The sequence below is a fragment of the Harmonia axyridis genome, chromosome X, assembly GCF_914767665.1.
Source record: "Harmonia axyridis chromosome X, icHarAxyr1.1, whole genome shotgun sequence".
Classification (NCBI taxonomy): Eukaryota; Metazoa; Arthropoda; class Insecta; order Coleoptera; family Coccinellidae; genus Harmonia; species Harmonia axyridis.
The window spans coordinates 30186791-30191790 of NC_059508.1; the positions used below are offsets into that span (position 1 = coordinate 30186791).

At 40.5% G+C, this 5000-nt stretch overlaps 1 non-coding gene across 1 annotated transcript; it reads left to right on the forward strand.

Moving 5' to 3' along the window:
- The first annotated feature begins 2261 nt into the window (after window positions 1–2261).
- Window positions 2262–2380, forward strand: LOC123688394. Its single transcript, XR_006749918.1, has one exon. It is a non-coding gene; the product is annotated as a 5S ribosomal RNA (ribosomal RNA).
- The last annotated feature ends 2620 nt before the right edge of the window (window positions 2381–5000 follow it).

The following is a 5000-nucleotide window of genomic DNA, read 5'->3' on the forward strand; positions in this document are numbered from 1 at the left end:
CGATCTATCTAAACAGTCTCGACGCACCCAACACTCTTTCAAAGTCGGATTACTCGGACTCAATCTGAAAATGGACCGATGCATGACGTCAACACTTAGCCCGCCTCGTCTGATCTATCTAAGCCATCTCGACCCACCCAACACGCCTTCCAAGTCGGATCACTCGGACTTCGATCTGAAAATCTCCGGACTCATTTTTATGAATATCCCCAGTCAGTAAGAACGTTATTTCGCCAATATATACCAACAATAAACCATATTCCAATAGCTGAACCAAAAATATAATTCCCGATCCAAACGTTCTGCATCGCCCAACGCGACCACCTTCCCTATATATGTCAGGAGAGCACAGGGTTCCCCTCCAGACAACACTTACGCTCTATCCCCGACTCTCGGTCGATCGATAGGCCAGGTCAGCGGTGTCTGTTTCGGCCGAAGCTCGGACTTTGGTCAAAATGTTCCGATACAAAATTTGAACCAAGATAGATACAGATATGATTCCTTCTTAAATATACGTTGATTATCGAACAGAATATGGTAAATATTTTGCGATGACCGAGGATTTCATGAATTTTTTTTTTTTTTCGAAAAAATTTTCTATTATCGGAATTTCCTCAAATTTCATTTGGTTGCCTCCTAATGCTTATTAAAAATGATAATCAACAATCAGAATCATTATTTATCATTTATTTCAATTTTTATAATGAAAAACGTTCACGTCCTTTCGCGCCTCTCGATCGTCGTTTACGTGATGCATCGGTCAGCCCTAGTTTACGTGGTGCATCGGTAAGATCGAGTTCACGTTCTGCATCGGTCTGCCCGAGTTTACGTGGTGCATCGGTAAGATCGAGATTACGTGGTGCATCGGTAAGATCGAGTTCACGTTCTGCATCGGTCTGCCTGAGTTTACGTGGTGCATCGGTATGATCGAGTTTACGTTCTGCATCGGTGTGATCTAGTTTACGTTGTGCATCGGTAAGATCGAGATTACGTGAAGCATCGGTATGATCGAGTTTACGTTCTGCATCGGTCTGGACTCTGAGATATATTTTCGACGTGAAAATGTTCCGATACAACTTTTGAACCAGGATAGTTAGAGAGATGATTTTTTCTGGGATGTACGTTGATTGGGGAATGGATTGTGGAAAATAACTTGCCATGACCGAGGTGTTCTCGAATTTTTTTTTTTTTTCGAAAAATATTTTCTGATTTTGGATTTCACTCAAATTTGATTTCGTTGCCTTCTAATGTGTTCTAAAAGAGTAAATCAGTAATCAGAATCGAAAAATATTTTTCGGATTTTTTTTTTTTTGAAAAAAAATTTTCTGATTTTGGAATTTCCTCAAATTTGATTTGGTTGCCTTCTAATGTGTTTTTAAAGCGTAAATCAGTAATCAGAATCAATATTCATTGTCGACTTTAATTTTTATAAGGAAAAATGTTCACGTCCTTAAACGCCTCCCCATCATTAGCCCGAGTCCAAGTCGATGTCAGTCCCGAGCGGACGGTGTCAGATACTACCTATCGCCCCGGTCTGGACTTGGCGAGGTATTTCGACGTGAAATGTTCCGATACAACTTTTGAACCAGGATAGTTAGAGAGATGATTTCTTCTATGTTGTACGTTGATTGTGGAATGGATTGTGGGAAATAACTTGCCATGACCCAGGTGTTCTTGAATTTTTTTTTTTTTCGAAAAAAATTTTCTGATCTTGAAATTTCCTCAAATCTGATTGCGTTGCCTTCTAATGTGTACTAAAAGAGTAAATCAGTAATCAGAATCAATATTCATTGTCGACTTTAATTTTTATAAGGAAAAATGTTCACGTCCTTAAACGCCTCTCCATCGTTACCCCGACTCCAAGACGATGTTAGACCGGAGCGGACGGTGTCAAATGCGACCGATCTCCCCGGTCTGGACTTAGCGAGATATTCCGACGTGAAATGTTCCGATACAAAAATTTAACTGTGATAGTTAGAGAGATGGTTCCTTTTGTGATGTACGTTGATTGTGTAATAGAATATGGAAATAAACTTGAGATGACCGAGGTCTTCTGGGTTTTTTTTTTTTTTTCGAAAAATATTTTTCGATTTCGGAAATCCCTCAAATTTCATTGAGATATGTCCTAATGTGTTCTTAAAACTTAAATCAACAATCAGAATTAATATCCAAAAGTTATTTCATTTTTTATAAGGAAAAACGTTCACGTCCTTTCCGCTCCCAAAAAGTGAGATATCATAGAAAATATCGCTATATTTGTTGTTTACGGCCATACCACGCTGAAATTGCCAGTTCTCGTCAGAACACTGAAGCCAAGCAGCGTCGGGCGCGGTTAGTACTTGGATGGGTGACCGCTTGGGAACACCGCGTGCTGTAAGCTTTTTTTTTACGTTCTGCATCGGTCTGCCGAGATAACGTGGTGCATCGGTATGATCGAGTTTACGTTCTGCATCGGTAAGATCGAGATTACGTGATGCATCGGTAAGATTGAGATTACGTGGTGCATCGGTAAGATCGAGTTTACGTGGTGCATCGGTAAGATCCAATTCACGTTCTGCATCGGTAAGATCCAGTTCACGTGGTGCATCGGTAAGATCGAGATTACGTGGTGCATCGGTAAGATCGAGTTTACGTGGTGCATCGGTAAGATCCAATTCACGTTCTGCATCGGTAAGATCCAGTTCACGTGGTGCATCGGTAAGATTGAGATTACGTGGTGCATCGGTAAGATCGAGTTTACGTGGTGCATCGGTAAGATCCAATTCACGTTCTGCATCGGTAAGATCCAGTTCACGTGGTGCATCGGTAAGATCGAGATTACGTGGTGCATCGGTAAGATCGAGTTTACGTGGTGCATCGGTAAGATCCAATTCACGTTCTGCATCGGTAAGATCCAGTTCACGTGGTGCATCGGTAAGATTGAGATTACGTGGTGCATCGGTAAGATCGAGTTTACGTGGTGCATCGGTAAGATCCAATTCACGTTCTGCATCGGTAAGATCCACTTTACGTGGTGCATCGGTCTGCCCTAGTTTACGTGGTGCATCGGTTTGGACTTAGAGATATATTTTCGACGTGAAAATGTTCCGATACAACTTTTGAACCAGGATAGTTAGAGAGATGATTTTTTCTGGGATGTACGTGGATCGGGGAATGGATTGTGGGAAATAACTTGCCATGACCGAGGTGTCCTCGAATTTTTTTTTTTTTCGAAAAAAAATTTTCTGATTGTGGAATTTTCTCAAATTTGATTTGGTTGCCTCCTAATGTGTTCTAAAAGAGTAAATCAGTAATCGGAATCGAAAAATATTTTTCGGATTTTTTTTTTTTTCGAAAAAAATTTTCTGATCGTGGAATTTCCTCAAATTCGATTTGGTTGCCTTCTAATGTGTTTTTAAAGCGTAAATCAGTAATCAGAATCAATATTCATTGTCGACTTTAATTTTTATAAGGAAAAATGTTCACGTCCTTAAACGCCTCCCCATCATCAGCCCGAGTCCAAGTCGATGTCAGTCCCGAGCGGACGGTGTCAGATACTACCTATCGCCGAGGTCTGGACTTGGCGAGATATTACGACGTAAAATGTTCCGATACAACTTTTGAACCAGGATAGTTAGAGAGATGATTTCTTCTATGTTGTACGTTGATTGTGGAATGAAATACGGAAAATAACTCGCCATGACCGAGGTGATTACGATTTTTTTTTTTTTTCGAAAAAAATTTTCTGATCGTGGAATTTTCTCAAATTTGATTTGGTTGCCTCCTTATATGTTCTAGTAGCGATAATCAACAATCAGAATCAAAATCCATGGTCGGGTTTGATTTTTATAAGGAAAAATGTTCACGTCCTTTTTTACAACCCCGACTCATTGACGATGTTAGAACCGAGCCGGCGGTGTCAGATACGACCGATCGCCCCGGTCCCGATCGTCATTTACGTTGTGCATCGGTCTGCCCGAGATTACGTGGTGCATCGGTATGATCGAGTTTACGTGGTGCATCGGTAAGATCCAATTCACGTTCTGCATCGGTAAGATCCAATTCACGTTCTGCATCGGTAAGATCCAGTTCACGTGGTGCATCGGTAAGATGGAGATTACGTGGTGCATCGGTAAGATCGAGATTACGTGGTGCATCGGTAAGATCTACTTTACGTTCTGCATCGGTCTGCCCTTGTTTACGTGGTGCATCGGTAAGATCGAGATTACGTGAAGCATCGGTATGATCGAGTTTACGTTCTGCATCGGTCTGCCCGATATTACGTGGTGCATCGGTCTGCCCTAGTTTACGTGGTGCATCGGTTTGGACTTAGAGATATATTTTCGACGTGAAAATGTTCCGATACAACTTTTGAACCAGGATAGTTAGAGAGATGATTTTTTCTGGGATGTACGTGGATCGGGGAATGGATTGTGGGAAATAACTTGCCATGACCGAGGTGTCCTCGAATTTTTTTTTTTTTCGAAAAAAATTTTCTGATTGTGGAATTTTCTCAAATTTGATTTGGTTGCCTCCTAATGTGTTCTAAAAGAGTAAATCAGTAATAGGAATCGAAAAATATTTTTCGGATTTTTTTTTTTTTCGAAAAAAATTTTCTGATCGTGGAATTTCCTCAAATTCGATTTGGTTGCCTTCTAATGTGTTTTTAAAGCGGAAATCAGTAATCAGAATCAATATTCATTGTCGACTTTAATTTTTATAAGGAAAAATGTTCACGTCCTTAAACGCCTCCCCATCATCAGCCCGAGTCCAAGTCGATGTCAGTCCCGAGCGGACGGTGTCAGATACTACCTATCGCCGAGGTCTGGACTTGGCGAGATATTACGACGTGAAATGTTCCGATACAACTTTTGAACCAGGATAGTTAGAGAGATGATTTCTTCTATGTTGTACGTTGATTGTGGAATGAAATACGGAAAATAACTCGCCATGACCGAGGTGATTACGATTTTTTTTTTTTTTCGAAAAAAATTTTCTGATCGTGGAATTTTCTCAAATTT